At 41.8% G+C, this 19758-nt stretch overlaps 1 protein-coding gene across 5 annotated transcripts in view; it reads right to left on the bottom strand.

Moving 5' to 3' along the window:
* The window catches only part of LOC132899294 (A-kinase anchor protein 13), a 230217-nt gene that overhangs the window by 121100 nt on the left and 89359 nt on the right, over positions 1 to 19758 (bottom strand). The gene's annotated exons all lie outside the window — the stretch shown is intronic.

The following is a 19758-nucleotide window of genomic DNA, read 5'->3' as shown; positions in this document are numbered from 1 at the left end:
AGTCGACTCTTCTATGAGATGCAAATCTGCAACCGCAAACAGTTGATATTTTTGGATATATTTCCAAAACTATTCAAATTATGTGCCTACATGTGTATCCCAGGGGATTACTGGTATCCATGAATGTGGATTGTGATATGGAGTCATTGTACTTCTACACTGGCTATGTTTTTTCCCCACCATTGAATTTTACTGCAGTGGCACGGTGGTGTAGTGGTTAGCACTGTTGCCTCACAGCAAGAAGGTCCTGGGTTCGAGCCCAGTGGCCGACAGGGGCCTTCCTGTGTGGAGTTTGCATGTTCTCCCCATGTCTGTCTGGGTTTCCTCCAGGTGCTCTGGTTTCCCCCAAAGACATGCAGGTTAGGCTAAGTAGTGGCTCTAAATTGACCGTAGGTGTGAATGGTTGTTTGTCTCTAGGTGTCAGCCCTGTAATGATCTGGCGACTTGTCCATGGTGTACCCCACCTCTTGCCCATAGTCAGCTGGGATAGGCTCCAGCTTGCCTGCACAGGACAAGTGGTTACAGATAATAGATGGCTGAATGGATTAATTTTTCTGCCATCTACTGGATTTTAAGATGTATGGCATTGTTGAGCACAGACTTCTGCTCAGGGCATATACTGGGGCAAGTCATGGCCTAATGCTTAGAGAAGTAGCTTTGGGACCAAAAGGTTGCTGGTTTGATTCCCTGGACCAGCAGGAATGGCTAAAGTGTCACTGAGCAAGGCACCTAACCCCAGGCTGCTCTGGGTCATTTATGTATGTTGCTCTGGATAACAGCTTCTGCTAAATGCCTGTAATACTGTATCTCACAACGTTAGCAAAAGCGAGACTAAATTCATGGATCCGTCCCATGACTCAGATCCACTCCAAAATTTAATGGGTTCTTCTTTGGTCCATGCTCCACCCTTCCACCAAGCTTCATGGAAATCAGGTTGGTAGGTTATACACAATCCTGCTTCCAGTTAGACAAACAAACCACACCAAAAACATACCCTCCTCGGTGGAGGTAATAAAATGTACTTCATTCACAGCTGTATAGAAGCAATTTTCTGAAGTGAAACAAAACTCCGGCTGAAATTATACTCAATTCAAGGCAACTAACAGAGCTAGCGAATGTGCTACATGTAAAATCAACTAACTAGTAATCTTATGGCCGTTATTTAAAGCAGGGAAACATTAAAAGAGCTGAAGAACATGTTCCATGACGTCCCTGACTGATTACTGGGGAAAGTAAGTTGCTCAAATCAGTATCAGTAATGAGTATGAAAAAACACATTCATGCTCTGTCTGAAAAAATATGGTATCTACTGCGTGTATATTATGACAATATTGTGCATGTTTTGTTGAGATAAATGAAACTCGGCAGCATCACAGCTACTATTGTCTGTCTATCTGTCTGTTGCCATCCTCATAGCTGAGGGTCGGCGATCCAGGAAGCAATCAACTAGCTTCCCTGAATTATCTTGGGTGATTATAGCACACCAGAGGGACCCAAACCCTCATCTGGTGGTGGGTACACATACACACCAATGGGCAATTTAGGCTACATCCACACGACAACGGCAACGAGATGTTATTTAAAAATATATCGCGTCCAAATGGGCAACAATCAGTAAAATATCAGGTCCATATGGCAACGCAACGCTTGCTGAAAACGATGCAATACACATGCCACACCTCTAGGGGCGCTGTAAGACGGTCCCTTCGGAGACACCAGAACAATAGAAGAAGCAACGACGCATGCGCATAAACTATTATGCGCGAGACTTCATATTAGCCACAAAGTCAGGAAAATCTGTTTGTAAAATTACATTATAATGACCAAATACAATGAAAAATATTTTTCCAGTCTCACCTGTGAAAGGTAATCCCATGTGATCTCGTTTGGACAGAAAACCTGTTGGTACAGTTAAACGCAGCTAATCTTTATTCTCCGCTTTGACCTTTCCAAAATGGCGGCGAGGATGACGTATGATTCTACGCGGAAGGCGGCGTCTTCAATGGTCCGGAATAAAGTGAATGATACACGTTGATGGATTAATTTGTTGTTTCTCACCTGTGAAAGGTAATCCCATATGATCTCGTTTGGACGGTAAACCTGTTGGTACAGTTAAACGCAGCTAATCTTTATTCTCCGCTTTGACCTCTCCAATATGGCGGCGAGGATGACGTATGATTCTACGTGGAAGGCGGCGTCTTTAATGGTCCGGAATATATTGGATTAATTTGCTCCTCTACGCCCTTTTTAAGGAATGTATTGTCGGACTTAAATCAACATCTGAAGAGGTGAGATCGCTCCTTTTTTCCCCTATTTTTGCTGGCGGGATTGCACCATTACACAATAAATATTCACAGTGAAAATATTTTGTAAGCGCGTTTCATGAACCAAGTTATAGGATTTGTTGACAACTCGCATCGCAATGAGAAGATCATTGGCACTACTGGTGTTAAGAATCAGACCATTTCATAAATGAATATTTTGCTGTAGAGCTGCAGTGTTTGTACAATTGCATGTTTTTGCTTCACTATTACTGTCACTATTCTGCTTCTTGCATTACTACTGTGAACTAACACTGAACATAATAATAATAATAATAATATCCAAGCTCGTGTTTCACTCTCACTAGTGCTCTGTAAGGCTTTTTCCTGGTGATATCCTGGTGATATTCGTTACACTTCTACCCGGCGTGAAGCACTCACAGTCATGTGGTTGTGACGTCATCGTAAACAAATCCGTTCTACTCATCCAGACGACTTCACAACGGCAACGTTGCCAGATCTTTCCACTCTGGAACCCGTTCTCAAAAAGATTGCGTTTTGGGCACCCAAAACGCCAGTGCCATGTGGACGCCAGGCCTAAACGATAAGCAATTGTATCGGAGTCACCTGAATCCGTTGCCGTGTGGACAGGGCCTTAGAGTAGCCAATCAACCTAATCCACATGTCTTTGGACTGTGGGGGAAACCAGAGCACCCGAAGGAAACCCACGCAGACACGGGGAGAACATGCAAACTCCACACAGAAAGGCCCTCATCGGCCACTGGGCTCAAACCCAGAGCCTTCTTGCTGTGAGGTGACAGTGCTAACCACTGCACCACTGTTGCCGCCCACAGCTACTATTCCCTTATGTTTTACAATCTGTAATGCCTTTCTTTCTCTTACAATTCACTCAAATTAAGTAACCTTAAATAGGAGAAGTTTTATAGTCAGGGATCCCTTTCAAGTGTAAAACAAAACCGGACTCCAGCACAGATTAATAGCATCACAGACTCCTGGGTGTCCCTGGACCTGACTTTTGCCCCTTTTCCACCAAAGCAGTTCCAGGGCTGGTTCGGGGCCAGTGCTTAGTTTGGAACCGGGTTTTCTGTTTCCACTGACAAAGAACTGGCTCTGGGGCCAGAAAAACCGGTTCCAGGCTAGCACCAACTCTCTGCTGGGCCAGAGGAAAGAACCGCTTACGTCAGCGGGGGGGCAGAGTTGTTAAGACCGACAACAATAACAAGACCGCGAAAGATCGCCATTTTTAAGCGACGAGAAGCAGCAGCTGTACAAACGCGAAGTCATCCATTATTATTATTGTTGTTGTTGTTGCTGCTGCTTCTTCCGCGTTGTTTTTGCTTCGATATTCGCGCCAAGGTTTATGCAATCGTAGCGACGTAACTGACGTATACAGCGACATAATGATGTATACAACGACGTAACTGACGTATACAGCAACGTAATGACGTGTCTTCTCTTAGCACCGCGAGCGATGGAAAAGCAAGCTGGTTCTCAGCTGGCTCGCAAGTTGAACGAGTTGTGAACCAGCACCAGCACTGGCTCCGAACCAGCCCTGGAACTGATTTGGTGGAAAAGGGGTATTTGAGAACTGCGGTCTTACAAAACAGCTGTGCTAGCTTCCAAATGGGGCAGGTTTTATCTCAGGAGTTCGAATGCTGCCCAAAAATGTTCCTCCTGAATGAAATACAGCGGTAGTGCTTGTCATTTGAAATACTGATATTTAAAGCAAAGACAACATCATCTTTTTGATTCTCAAAGACTTTTCCATGACACATGATGCTGTAACTTGATATACAAGTTTGCTCAGAAACTCCTAGGAAAATAATAGTGAAAAACTAAGTTTTTTATTCTATCCACATTCACTGGATATGAGCAATCGCGTGCTCTGACTGGCTACTCTACTACTAGGCTATCAGCTCATATACTATGAGTAGAGAAAAGCAAAATGGCAGAGCGTGTTGCTGAACCAACCAAGGACGAAATTAAAAACTCTACTCGAGCCCCCCCAAAAAGCAACGAAATATGGAATGAAGGTATTTCATGGTAAGAACGTATCTTTTTTCAAGAATTATTTTTTTAAACATTTTTCACAAATTGCTACTGTCATTTCACCAGGTTTGTTTACATTCTAAGCAGAAATTCTTTTGTCGGACGTTTTGTATAAAGTTTTTACGTATCAAATTTGCAAAAGATAAAAATGCTCTGTTTCTCAAAATCCACTGAATATGGATAGAATAAAACAGTTATTCCACTCATTCTCGTCGTACATGGCTTATAGACAACTTGGTGCTACGCGTCACACCGGCTATCAGCTCATGTTCGACTTGATTTTGTGGAATAACTGTTAATTATACGTTGATTTCAAAGATTGTCTTCTTATTACCTCACCCGGGACGGAGTCCACCAGGGGGTGAGGTATTGTTTTCAGTGGGGTTTGTTTGTTTCTTTCTTTTTTCTTCGTTTCATTGTTAGCAACATTAAAGGAAAACGGCTGGACCAATCTTCATGAAACTTTCAGGATAGATGGGCATTGGTCTCAAATAGAACCTCCAACATTTTGAGGGTCATCCGGTCAAGGTCAAGGTCACCAAAAAAGTCAAAATCATTAATTTTCGTGATATCTTCCTTCATATTGATCATATTTACTTCAAACCAAGTCCAAAATGTTCATCTTTCAATTTTGCTTATATTGATATGCTACATGATGAGGCATCTCTCATAGTTTTCCTAGCAATTGGGGATCAAATGTCAGAGGGGTCGAGGTCATTGCTTAAATTTGCATATTTTCCATTATAACTTGAAAACGGTTAGAGATAGATATGTTTATCATTATCAACGTATAGGAAGTCATATATGGGCTTTCATTTGGCACCATGACCTTTGACCTTGTTTGTTTGTTTGTGTGTCTCTCTGTTAAGAATCTAGCATCTAGACGGTTGCACCGATTGACTTCAAATTTTCAGAGTAGGTGGGCAATGGTCCGTAGATTATCTGATTAAATTTTGGGGGTAATCGGATTAAGGTGAAGGTCAAGGTCACCAGAAAGGTCAACCTTTCAGTCAAAATAACATATTTTCCATTATAACTCAAAAACGGTTGCCGATAGACAAATGTTTACTATTATGAGCATGTAGGAACTCCAATATGGCCTTTCATTAGGCACCATGATATTTGATCTTAAGTGACCCTGAAAGGTCAAACTCAAAGTCACGGATTTTCAGAGGGCTGTAACTTGAAAACGGTTGATGGTAGACAGATATTTACCATTATCAACTTATAGGAAGTGCCATATGGGCTTTCATTTGGCACCATGACCTTTGACCTTGAATGACTTTGAAATGTCAAATTCAAGGTCGTGGATTTTCATAGGGCTATAACTTGACAGCTGATGATTGAGAAATATTACCATTATCAACATATAGGTATAAAATAAGTGCTGCCGGGCGAGGTTTGTTTTGCCTGGCAACACTCGTTTAAAAAGATTTGGTAAAACATTGATTTTAAAGGAACTGTCCACCGTATTTCCATAATGAAATATGCTCTTACCTGAATTAAGACGAGCTGCTCCGTACCTATCCGAGCTTTGCGCGACCTCCCAGTTAGTCAGACGCAGTCAGACGCGCTGTCACTCCTGTAAGCAATGTAGCTAGGCTCAGTATGGCCAACGGTATTTTTTGGGGCTGTAGTTAGATGTGACCAAACTCTTCCGCGTTTTTCCTGTTTACATAGGTTTATATGACCAGTGATATGAAACAAGTTCAGTTACACAAATTGAAACGTGGCGATTTTCTATGCTATGGAAAGTCCGCACTATAATGACAGGCGTACTAACACCTTCTGCGCGCTTCGGCAGCGCATTGATATCTGAGCTCCGTATCAATGCGCTGCCGAAGCGCGCAGAAGGTGTTAGTACGCCTGTCATTATAGTGCGGACTTTCCATAGCATAGAAAATCGCTACGTTTCAATTTGTGTAACTGAACTTGTTTCATATCACTGGTCATATAAACCTATGTAAACAGGAAAAACGCGGAAGAGTTTGGTCGCATCTAACTACAGCCCCAAAAAATACCGTTGGCCATACTGAGCCTAGCTACATTGCTAACAGGAGTGACAGCGCGTCTGACTGCGTCTGACTGACTGGGAGGTCGCGCAAAGCTCGGATAGGTACGGAGCAGCTCGTCTCAATTCAGGTAAGAGCATATTTCATTATGGAAATACGGTGGACTGTTCCTTTAACACCAGTTTAGCTGCTTCCAATCAGTTCATAATTAGTATAAAATATTTATGTATATAAAACATTTTGTAAAAAGAGATTGCAATATCTAGGATCTCAGAATATCATATTATAACAGAATTAATCACAATATTGATATTACAGTATGTTGTCATATTAGTAACATTAGTGTGTCCTGAATATAAAAGTTTGTTCCACAGTGCTGCTGAATTTTCAACTCTGATTGGTCAGAAGGTGTTGAACGGCAGCTCTGACAGTTGTTTCAGCTCTAATTCTAATCTAATTGCAGGTTTATATTATCGTTTCTATTGGAACAACACATTCACGGGGACTTATGTGACAACCAATCTACATAATCTTAGGCTAATAATAAATGGATTGTAAAACATGGTGTTATTTAATAAAGAAAAGTGTATAATCATTGATATGGTAACATTTCCTGTTAGGACACATGAGGAGTCTCCAAAGCCAGCGTTTTGTAACAGTCAGTACGTTTTCTGCTATGGGAAAGTCTTCCGGACAGAGTAATAGGACAAGCTGCATTTTTTTTTTGTCTTATTAACTTCAAGAGAGAGGAGGGGGGGGGGAAAGAAAAAGAAAAGGTGCACAAATTATGGATTATATCTGCTGCAATGTACAACCCCAAATCAGAAAAAGTTGGGACGATATGAAAAATGCAAATAAAAAAATAAAGCAGTGGTTTCTAAATTTACTTTGACTTGTATTTCCTTGCAGACGGTATGAATCCAAGATATTTCATGTTTTCTGGTCAACTTCATTTCATTTGTTAATAAACATCCATTCAGTCCTGCAACACATTCCAAAAAAAGTTGGACGGGGCGATTTAGAGCTAGTAATGAGGTAAAGCAATTCAATAATAATGTGATTTGAATCAGGTGATGTCAACAGCTGATAGTAATCATGATTTGGTACAAAATCAGTATCCAGGAAGGGTCTAGTCTCTGAAGAGAAAAGACGGGCTGAGGATCTCCAGATTGTCAACAAATTGAAATGTTTAAAAACAATGTTCCTCAGAGAAAGATAGGAAGTGATTTGAATATTTCATATTTTATGGTACATGATGTCGTGAAAAGATTCAAGGAATTTGGAGGCGTTTCAGTGCGTAAAGGGCAAGGGCGCAAGCCTAAGCTGAACACCTGTGATCGCCAATCTCTCAGACGGCACTGCATCAAGTACCATCGTTCATCTATAGCTGACAGAACCACATGGGCTTGGGATTACTTTGGCAAACCTTTATCAAGCTCTACAATATGGAGATACATCCACAAACATCACCTAAAACTTTATTGTGCCAAAAGGAAGCCTTTTGTTAATTGTGTCCAGAATTGTTAACTGTGTCCAGAAGCGCCGTTGACTTCTCTGGGCTCAGAGTAGACCCCGAAGCCGTTTGTTTTCAGGATAATGGCTGGCTGATGAAATTATTGGCTGGCTAGCTGACTCAGCCAAAACCTTAATGGCTGCTGCAGCCACCAAAATGTTTATGGCTACAAATGGCTGATACTGGACGTCACTGTGTGGCATATATCCGGGCGAACGGATCAAACAAATGGGGGGAATAAATAGCAAATTACCACAGGTCCCCTGGTCTCTTACTTCATTGTAAATATAAATCTAGCAAGATTGTAGTTCAATGCTAATAATAAGCTAATCTGGATTGTTCGAGGAAGGCATCTAGCTATCTACTCTCACTAGCAATGACCAGTGAAGGACTGGCAGCTATCTTACTATGATGAAAGTAGAGTGGTGGAGTACTTTTTTTTTATCAATCTCGAAGTATGTGAAACAAACAAACAAACAAAAATACCTTTACACTTTCCCTCAGCAGCGGCAAAGAATGCAGCCATCTCGTCGATATCGGAGTCGATTGATGCTCTGGGTGGGTTCCCGGGTTCCCCAGTGTATCGTGGTAACGGTGTGAGGGGCGGGAAGCCAGACAGGTAGTCACAACGGCAAGCTTGTGGTGGCTGTCTGTGCTGTGATATCAGTTCTAAATCTCTACAGTGTATGCCTATACGTCTCTATTGTGTTACTACTAGTGTGTACAGTTGATCATGTTTGTGTCACTTTTCTTGTAGCTCATGATGTGGATAAACCCATTATCTGATGTACACAATTCTTAGTGGCTCAGCCAAATTTTATTAGATAGTGGCTCAAATTGGCTTACAAAATTATTGGCTGGCGGCGGCTCAAATTCTAAATGGCGGTTTTAGCGGCGCCTGGCGGCGGCTTCGGGGTCTAGCTCAGAGGTATTTGGGATGGACCATCACACAGTGGAAATGTGTTTTGTGGTCAGACGAATCAGTATTCCAGATCTTTTCTGGAAGAAATGGATGCCGTGTGATCCGGACCAAAGATGAAAAGGACCCTCCAGACTGTTACCAGTAACAAGTCCAAAAGCCAGGGTCTGTCATGATATGGGGTTGTGTCCATACTCTTGTCAAAGGTAACTTCTGTAGTGGCAACATATGCTGATTTTGGAGCAACATACGCTGCTTTCAAGATGACATCTTTTCCAGGGATACTTCAACAAGACAATGCAAAGCCACATTCTGCACACATTACAAAGTCATGGCTGTGGAAGAAGAGGGTGTCTGTCCCCACTAGAGAATGTGTGGTGAATTTTGAAATGAAAAATACAACAACAGCGACCTCATACTGTTGCACACCTTAAGACCCGTTTGCAGGAAGAATGGGACAAAAATAACACCCGAAAAGCTTCATCACTTGGTATCTTCAGTCCGGAAACATATTTTAAGTGTTGTGAAGTGTTACACTTTCAACATCATGTCCTAAGTTTTTTCTGATTTGGGGTCGTAAGTGATAACTTATCTCACAGATGTTCCAAAACATTAAAGGTAACTATAAATGGTTAAATGCAAGTCATTCGTTAACAAATAAAAATGTCACTTGACAAATTAGTGTGGTTTAAGAGGAAGAGAACACTTAAGGATGTTTTTTTAACAGTAGCTCAGTTTTTGCACTGGGAAGCATCACACCACTGTAGAGCCCCCTGAAGGCAATAAAACTATCAGTAGCCTCATCTGATTATTTGCACACTGACGTGACAGTTCTAGATACTTGAACTATGGCAGGAGCTCATGCTTTGTTATTTCGCTTAAACTCTTTCAACTCTGCTGTTTGTTCAGTTACAGACCCCTCAACCAAACACACAGTAGATGCTTCTGCTACACAGTGTGTTGCCAGATATGGCCTGAGGTCTCTCAGCAGAATCTGGCACTACTTCTGTTCTCATTACAGATCTGTAGCGGTGGGCTTGAGGAGTGTGCAGGGCCGCGCTTGCAGGCCTGGTCAGAAGCCAAACACACAAAAATGCTCCCAATAAAAATGCACATGGTATAAAAATAAACGGTCCTAGGACTGGGGCTTGATGCATGCCTGATTCAAAAGGCTGGCAACAAAAAGAATTCTGTGCAAAAAAACAAAAATAAAAAGAGGGTGTCAATTTTGTTCCTGGTAACACTTCCAGTAACCGCACTGTTGCTATGTTCTTCGAGAAGCATTCTCGAAATGTTCCCAAGCTCGGTCTTAAATCTGCAACGGCGTCAAAAGTGTAGAGATTACGGCTGAAGTACAGTGGTATGAAGTCACTTGGCTGAGTGCCCCGTTTCCATCAGTCTCTCCAGGCTGTGGGCCAAAGGAAACCGTTAGGATCGAGACGCTGGCTTCCAGACTGCCACCAAATTCCCCTCACTCCTTTTGCCCATGCAGTCTCCTCACACACACACACACACACACACACACACACACAGATTACTGCCACAGTACTGTGCTCGAGCCATCAGAAAGGCTGCAGCACAGCCAAAGTGAAAAATATATCTTGCCTTAAGGAGTCATTAAGTTGTGCGGGTTTTCAAAACCAAGCTGAAGAATGTCTGCTGACTGACCAGTTCATTATAGCCTTCCCTGTTCAATCACAGGCATCTGCACAGGAAAGCATGATGATATAACCAAGCTGACTGTCAGAGAAACCTGTAATTTCATGTTGTGATTTACAAAAGAGTCCTTAACGCTATCAGCTAATATACATCAGAAAACCAAGAACTCGACACAATACCTGTAATTTTCCTTTCAAGCTCCATGATATAAGAACTCTGACTCCTAGTAGTTCATGGGAATTGGTTAAAAAAAAAAAAAGCACACGAATGACTCAAATGATGCCTCATATCTATAACACGGCCTTCTCATGCTGGACAGTAGTGGGCTCCCAGGTTTGATTCATCCTCATTACACAAACACTCTGCACCCACACACACACACATCATCAGACAGTATGACATATGATTCTGCTGGACACTCATCACTTTACAAGTTTCTTTTATGAAGAAATCAAACTTATGATCAATTGATCTGATGCAATTGATGGACTGGCACTGACATTCCGTGCTGACCAGTCAACTGAGTTACCAAACAGATCCAGAAGAAAAAAAGAAGGGGAAAAAAACCCAGACCCTCCTTACCTTTATTAAAACCACATCCACAGCTCGTCCTCTTTTGGCACACAAACTGTACCTCCGCTTGTGTCTCTCGTACATTTTCCCCAAAAAAGTAAGGAAAAGTTGGTCCACAAAATGAGACTTATTTCCAACATGAGGCCCTTACGAGCGACATTTCTTGCTGCTGGAGCTTTTGGAAAAATGAGAGACTACTAATCTTTCACATCTGTGTGAAGGGCCAGCCCCTTTCACTCGCTCAAATTCGTTCAGCCCTCGGCTCCCCTCCTCTCTTTCTCCCTCTCTCTCCCTCTCTCTCTCTCTCACACACACACACACACACACACACACACACACACACAGTTGCGTGTCCTTTCCTTCTGTACATATCCACCCATACACACCCTTTCCCAACCTCTGCATGCCCATATTCATCCCCCCCCCCCTTTGAATCACACCTATGAGCTCAGTTCCTGAGTTGCAGGGAAGTCTGTGCAGTGGTGCTGATTGATAACAAGTCTGCATGACCTCAGGATTCAAATAGACATCCTACGGCGGTCCTGATGTCTTCAATGATCTGTGTGCTGTGTATACACATGCAACAAGACGCATCCTTCGAAGTAAAGTAGATAAGGAAGCCCAGGGCTTGATAAAATACAAAGCAACACTTTATGCTAATTTTCCCCATCTGCTTATAATCCCTGAAGATGAGATAAGCAAGAATTGCAGCTTCAGCTTGGGCAGGATAAATCCGCACACAATTTAATACAAACTTCAGCACAAACTAGGAAAGGCGTGTAAAGACAGCAGGCCCTCAGGTCAGTACATTACACTGACAATCCCATGCAAGAAAACACTGAATCCAGCCTAAGGGGTGGATCAAATTAAAGGCTGTGCTCTTGTTCAGGCAGAAACACTGTGTTAAAGTTTTACCTATGGTTAAAGGGGATTGTTTATGATAATGCATTTTCAGTGATGTTGGCTTAAATCCAAAAGTTGCATCAATATTTACACTGACAAAGTTACGTGTATTCAGACTCATGTTATGCACATACTTAAGTTGATTTTCTGGCTGCCCAATTCAAATGATGCAAATCTCCTGTGTGTAGCTCACATCTCCAAAGTTGCCTCATTTATGCTTGTGTAGAAATGTCCAAGACAGGAGTTTTTCAATTTCGCCTAAACCACTGCCTTTAAAAAACAGTCACTTACTTTTAAGCCTGAAAAAAAAAATTAGGGATAGAAAATGAGGACTGAAAATGGAAATGACCTATTTTGCTGTCAAATGTAATACAACCCCAATTCCAGTAAAGTTGGGTTGCTGTATAAACTGTAAATAAAAACAGAAGGCGAAAATTTGCAAGTCATAGCAACCCTATGTTTAATTGAAAATGGTACAAAGAAAATATATCAAATGTTGAAACTGAGATGTTATTGTGTTTTGAAAAATATATACTCATTTTGAATTTGATATCAGCAACATGTTTCAGAAAAGTTGGGATGGGGCATGTTTACCACTGTGTTGCATCACCTCTACTTTTAACAACACTCTGCAAACATTTGGGAACTGAGGAGACCAGTTGCTGTAGTTTTGAAAGAAAAATGTTGTCCCATTCTTGTCTGATGTACAATTTCAGTTGCTCAACAGTTTGGAGTCTCCTTTGTCGTATTTTGCACTTCATAATGCACCAAATGTTTTAAAAGGGAGACAGGTCTGGACTGCAGGCAGGCCAGTTTAGCACCCGGACTCTTTTACGACGGAGGCATGCAGTTTTAATATGTGCAGAAAGCAGTTTGGCATTGTCTTGCTGAAAGAAGGAAGCCTTTCCCTGAAAAAGATTTTGTCTGGATGGCAGCATATTGCTCTGTAACGTGTATATATCGTTCAACATTAATGATGCCTTCCCAGCTGTACAAGCTACCCATGTCATGTGCACTAATGCACCCTCATACCATCACCAATGCTGGCTTTTGAACTGTGCACTGATAAGCCGGATGGTCCCTTTCCTATTTAGCCTGGAGGACGTGGTGTCCATGATTTCTAAAAGAATTTCTACTTTTGATTCGTCAGACCTCGGGACAATTTCCCACTTCACCTCAGTCCATCGTAAAAGAGCTCGGGCCCAGAGAAGGTGGCGGTGTTTCTGGATATTGTTTATATCTGGTTTTAACTTGCATTTGTGGATGCAGTAATGAACTGTTTTCACAGATGATGGTTTTCTGAAGTGTTCCTGAGCCCATACAGTGATTTTTACTACAGACATGTGTCTGTTTTTAATGCAGCGTTGCCTGAGGGTCTGAAGATCACAGACATCCAATGTCAGTATTCAGCCTTGTCTCTTGCATACAGAGATTTCTCCAGATTCTCTGAATCATTTAATGATATTATGTACCATAGATGATGTGATCCCGAACTTCTTTGCAATTTTACATTGAGGAACGTTACTCTTAAAGTGTTGCACTGTTTGCTCACGCAGTCTTCCACAGAGCGGTGAACCCCTCCCCATCCTTACTTCTGAGAGCCTCCCCCTCTCTGGGATGCTCTTTTTATACCCAATCATGTTACTGACCTGTTGCCAATTAACTAAATAAAAACATTTTAATCATTATGCAACTTTTTCAGTCGTTTGTTTCCTCTGTCCCAGTTTTCTGAAACATGTTGCTGACATCAAATTCAAAATGAGCATATATTTTTAAAAAAAACAAGAAAATTTATCAGTTTCAACATTTGATATGTTGTCTTTCTACTATTTTCAATGAAATATAGGGTTTCCATGATTTGCAATTCTTATTCCGTTTTTATTTATGTTTTACACAGTGTCCCAACTTTTTTGGAATTGGGGTCGTACAATATAAGATAAAAGGAAGTGACTAATATGATGATACATAAATGAGAAGATGGCAAGTATTGAAATAAACATCTAACAGGAGTCTAGTATACTGTATGCCAATATACACTACTGTTCAAAAGTTTGGGGTCACCCAGACAATTTTGTGTTTTCCATGAAAAGTCACACTTTTATTTACCACCATAAGTTGTAAAATGAATAGAAAATATATTTTTCTGGCCATTTTGAGCATTTAATCGACCCCACAAATGTGATGCTCCAGAAACTCAATCTGCTCAAAGGAAGGTCAGTTTTATAGCTTCTCTAAAGAGCTAAACTGTTTTCAGCTGTGCTAACATGATTGTACAAGGGTTTTCTAATCATCCATTAGCCTTCTGAGGCAATGAGCAAACACATTGTACCATTAGAACACTGGAGTGAGAGTTGCTGGAAATGGGCCTCTATACACCTATGGAGATATTGCACCAAAAACCAGACATTTGCAGCTAGAATAGTCATTTACCACATTAGCAATGTATAGAGTGGATTTCTGATTAGTTTAAAGTGATCTTCATTGAAAAGAACAGTGCTTTTCTTTCAAAAATAAGGACATTTCAAAGTGACCCCAAACTTTTGAACGGTAGTGTATGTCATTTGAAATAATAAGCCTCTTGAAATGATCTGTAATAACAATAATAACATTAATAATTTTTAAAGTATTTTCAGAAATTAAGTAACATTTTGATACTAGGATTGTGAGTAATTCTTTCAGGCGACGCTCACAATATATGATTGAAATGAATGAATGGCGAGAGATTTTTATCGGAAGTTTAGTGGTTTGGGCTGCACTTCACTTTCATGGCAAAGCTAATTAACCTTCTTCTCCTTTTGCTTTACTGCTTCTTTCCACACAATAAAAACCTCAAAGCTGTAAAAAAAAGAAAAAAAAAAACTTACGAGCTATGGCATTCTGACAGACACTGATGGAGTACACTACTTCAGTGTTCTGCTCCTAATCCTTTACTTATGCACACACGCGCGCACACACACACACGCGCACACACACACACACACACACACACACACACACACACACACACACACACATTGCCATTGCCACATGGCGTCCTGTTATCTGTCTTCTTGCCCACCCCCACTGGTTTGACCTCCTCCAAAAGTAAACACTTCCACATTGCTCCCTAACTTCACATGCTAGCTCGAAGCCAGCTAGCTTTGCTTTGACTCGGCACAGACAATAGAAGCCACTTTGCTCTGTAACTCTGGCCCTTTCTCATGAACACTTGCGAAGCACTCAGGAGCGCACTAGGTAAATAAACCAGAACTCAAAAATGTCTCCATGGAGAGGAACAGCAAGCAAAGTAGATTTCATTAAGCATCCTGGCTGAGAGCACATGGCCAGATTGTGTTGTGTATAAATCTGCTCATGTATGGTCAAACAACATTCAGTGTCTTGTTTGTTTGTTCAGACTGCAGTTAAAGAATCTTCCTATCTTTGCCAAGCATGAAAACGACAATGAATATAGCCGCAAGCGGTGATGAAGGGTCCGAGCACGTCCAGTTCCGTGACCCGTCACACGTTTTCGTTATACAATGCACACGCATCTAAGATGTGCAACAAAATCCTTGGTATCTGATGTGTACACCACCAGTGATGGAGTCATTACTGTCCAGGTCCAGATGGTGGCATTAGAACATGGAAAGACTGTGTACATGTAGATGACATTATGGTCAATGTGTAAAGGATCCTGTGAAATGTAGACCTCACAATCCCTTCGCAATTCAAAATCGGCAACGTCTTGACATCACGTATACCAAATCTAGCATGAATCCAGAAACTGCCTAGGAGAAGAACGTCAAAACGTAAGACGTGTCAAAACGCACAAAACCAAAAATAACTCCCTTCCTGTTGAGTATGGCTAATACAATGTACATTATAAGTTTGTCCGTCTTGGGACGCCCCAAAAATACACCTACCAAACTTGACATGGATAGGAGAAACTATACACCAGGCAAAAGTCTCAATGACATGTGGGGGCGCTATGGAGTCCCCCGGACACACCCGGGGCTAAGCCTCTATTGCTAAGTAGTGGTAGCCAGGACTGATGTGTGTACCAAATTTCATGAGTTTTTGCCCATGGGAGCCACCTCAAAAATGGCCAAGTCTTGAAGAAAAAGAATAATAATAACAATAAGGGGAATCCTTAAAGTGTATGTAATGTCTAAACCCCACTTTTTTCCTTGTACAAAGCAACAATCGTTATTTTTTGATCATGTGTTTTTGAACCATAGCTGATGCAAAATGCCATAAATTAATGGGAACTCAATAAAATCAGCCGTTTTTCACGGAATCTGCCGAGACTCATCCGGAAGATCCCGAAAGGCTGCGTGACTTCACACGTGTAATAATCCAGGTATCAATCTCGTTCCCGTGCGCAGCAGTGGTTTGACCAGTCACGATATGGAATCACGTTTTGGAGAGAATTCTGATGGTGATTGGAATTCTTATATGTCGGATGAAGGGGCAGGTGATTATCAAGGATATTCCAGAGTAAATGGTTATCTTTTCAAGCCCCCAAGATGAGAAACTGTCAGTTCATGACAGTCTTCCTCTGTAGCACGCGTGAGATGGAGAGATCGATAGAGAGAGATGAACAGAACGCAGTGGTTACCTTTCATCATGTGTTCCTGAACAAAACTAAAAACAAATCGAGTCTTGCAAATATTGCAATCTGAGAGCATTTAACACATTTCAGTTAATAATTAATGATGATGATTGCACGCACGCATTTTTCTTCCCGTTGAAGTGCATCAGATATGATAAGATCAGATGTCGCGAGCGTGTAAATGTTGCTCATAATCCTGCATCTGGTGCACTGTGTGTGTGTGTGTGTGTGTGTGTGTGTGTGTGTGTGTGTGAGAGATAATAGGGGAATCGGCGAACTGTCCAAATGTCAGATCAAATGTCATTTATTAAATAAATGGGTTTCTTTGTTGCTCCAATAATTACCATGTGGTCGTTCTGGTGGTGGTGTGAACACTTGACAAATCAGATTTATTATTCGTAGGTGACACGAAATCTGCCTGCTTGGTTTGCACAAACTTCGCCCACTGTCGCTTTAGATTTGTGTTTTTTTCTTGGAAATTTGAATATCCAAACACAACGCAGCACTTTCCCATTGTTATTTTTGTAAGATTCCTACAACAATATCCAATCTTGGTGAGTAAACAAGCACAGAGTCAGATGAACCAAAATAATCCAGATAACCGGAGTTCCACACGTGACGTCATGCCAGATTAGCCCTGGGGCAAGGCTGCCTTTTTCCGGGATCCGGAAGCCGCAATTTATTGATAGTTTTGTGCTTGATGATAAAATAACAAATAATCTCATCTCATCTCATTATCTCTAGCCACTTTATCCTGTTCTACAGGGTCGCAGGCAAGCTGGAGCCTATCCCAGCTGACTACGGGTGAAAGGCGGGATACACCCTGGACAAGTCGCCAGGTCATCACAGGGCATAACAAATAATTAATATTATTTTTCCCCCTGATTTATTAATTCATTTTGGTCGTTACTAATGATGTATATTCATTTTAAAGAAGAACTGAAGTCATTTTTAAACTTGCTTTATTTCTTAATTAACATGTTATTAAATTACGTTTTCAGTTTGAGTAACCTTATATCATGCCTCAATATTGGCAACTCATCTCATTATCTGTAGCCACTTTATCCTGTTCTACAGGGTCGCAGGCAAGCTGGAGCCTATCCCAGCTGACTATGGGCGAGAGGCGGGGTACACCCTGGACAGGTCATCACAGGGCTGACACATAGACAAACAACCATTCACACTCACGGTCAATTTAGAGCCACCAATTAGCCTAACCTGCATGTCTTTGGACTGTGGGGGAAACCGGAGCACCTGGAGGAAACCCATGCAGACACGGGGAGAACATGCAAACTCCACACAGAAAGGCCTTCGCCGGCCGCTGGGCTCGAACCCAGGACTTTCTTGCTGCGAGGCGACAGCGCTAACCACTACACCACCGTGCCGCCCTATTTGGTTTTTAGCCATGTTGAATTTAGTTCGTTTGGTCCACGGCAGGCGTCGCTTATCCGCGCAATCTTCACAAGACTTGTGCGAGACTTCGAAACGTGAAGTGTCAGCCAGGTGTCAGTGCCGCCATTCAGAAAACTGTTTTCCAAACAAAATATTGCACAAAAACGATTACAAATGACAATTACTGCCTACTTTTTTTAAACTTTCCTGATTGCTATCAAAACAAACAAAACCGTCTTGATTACATCAGCATTCGAAGGAGGGCGCGCGCGTCTTTTGACAACGTTGGCAGATGTTGGTCACGTTGGTTTCCGCTGTACGTTTTACTTCCGCCCTACAGTGTCTTGCACAGGTCTCAACGAATCTCGTTTACGGCCATTGCTTTGACATATGGACTGATATATTACATAGCATATTTCAAACACTCATAACTTGCTATAGCAGCGACAAAATAGCGATCAAAAATGCATTCCGATATTTAATAAAATGAGATAAATAGAATCTCATCTCATTATCTCTAGCCGCTTTATCCTTCTACAGGGTCGCAGGCAAGCTGGAGCCTATCCCAGCTGACTACGGGCGAAAGGCGGGGTACACCCTGGACAAGTCGCCAGGTCATCACAGGGCTGACACATAGACAACCATTCACACTCACATTCACACCTACGGTCAATTTAGAGTCACCAGTTAACCTAACCTGCATGTCTTTGGACTGTGGGGGAAACCGGAGCACCCGGAGGAAACCCACGCGGACACGGGGAGAACATGCAAACTCCACACAGAAAGGCCCTCGCCGGCCACTGGGCTCGAACCCAGGACTTTCTTGCTGCGAGGCGACAGCGCTAACCACTACACCACCGTGCCGCCCTATTTGGTTTTTAGCCATGTTGAATTTAGTTCGTTTGGTCCACGGCAGGTGTCGCTTATCCGCGCAATCTTCACAAGACTTGTGCGAGACTTCGAAACGTGAAGTGTCAGCCAGGTGTCAGTGCCACCATTCAGAAAACTGTTTTCCAAACAAAATATTGCACAAAAACGATTACAAATGACAATTACTGCCTACTTTTTTTAAACTTTCCTGATTGCTATCAAAACAAACAAAACCGTCTTGATTACATCAGCATTCGAAGGAGGGCGCGCGCGTCTTTTGACAACGTTGGCAGATGTTGGTCACATTGGTTTCCGCTGTACGTTTTACTTCCGCCCTACAGTGTCTTGCACAGGTCTCAACGAATCTCGTTTACGGCCATTGCTTTGACATATGGACTGATATATTACATAGCATATTTCAAACACTCATAACTTGCTATAGCAGCGACAAAATAGCGATCAAAAATGCATTCCGATATTTAATAAAATGAGATAAATAGAATTTTGATAATAAAAAATTTGCCTTCAGTTCTCCTTTAAAGCATTACAAAAAGGCATTGCATACACTTTAAGAAAACAATAGGGCCTTACAGCTCCAGTGCTTGGGCCCTAAAAATGTCAATCACATCTAGTGACCGTTATATAAAGAGTGGCACTAGAGGGCGCCAAGCAAAACGATGCTTCAGTGGGCAACCAGTGGTGTCTTGGTGTCAATGGCTTTTCCAAGAGCAAACACTGCCACCAATTGGACATGCAATTATAGCAGATCTAAAGTATCTCTAGCCACATGTTGTAACTTCTGTATGCTCGTCTTCCATTCTGTGAAAGAGTTCCTACTTACAAACAGCTCAAAGAAGGAAAAAAACAAACTCTGTGGGAAAATACTTCAGTGAGCAGCTTCAATAACACAGCCCAAAAACACATACTTTCGAGTGTTCTTAGGTAATCAGGCTTGCCAGTGTTTCCATATTAAGTGTAAGCCGTTGAACTGGGAA

The sequence above is a fragment of the Neoarius graeffei genome, chromosome 15, assembly GCF_027579695.1.
Source record: "Neoarius graeffei isolate fNeoGra1 chromosome 15, fNeoGra1.pri, whole genome shotgun sequence".
In the NCBI taxonomy this organism is placed as follows: domain Eukaryota; kingdom Metazoa; phylum Chordata; class Actinopteri; order Siluriformes; family Ariidae; genus Neoarius; species Neoarius graeffei.
Note: the sequence above shows the minus strand (reverse complement) of the source record. Positions and strands in the feature narration are given on the sequence as shown.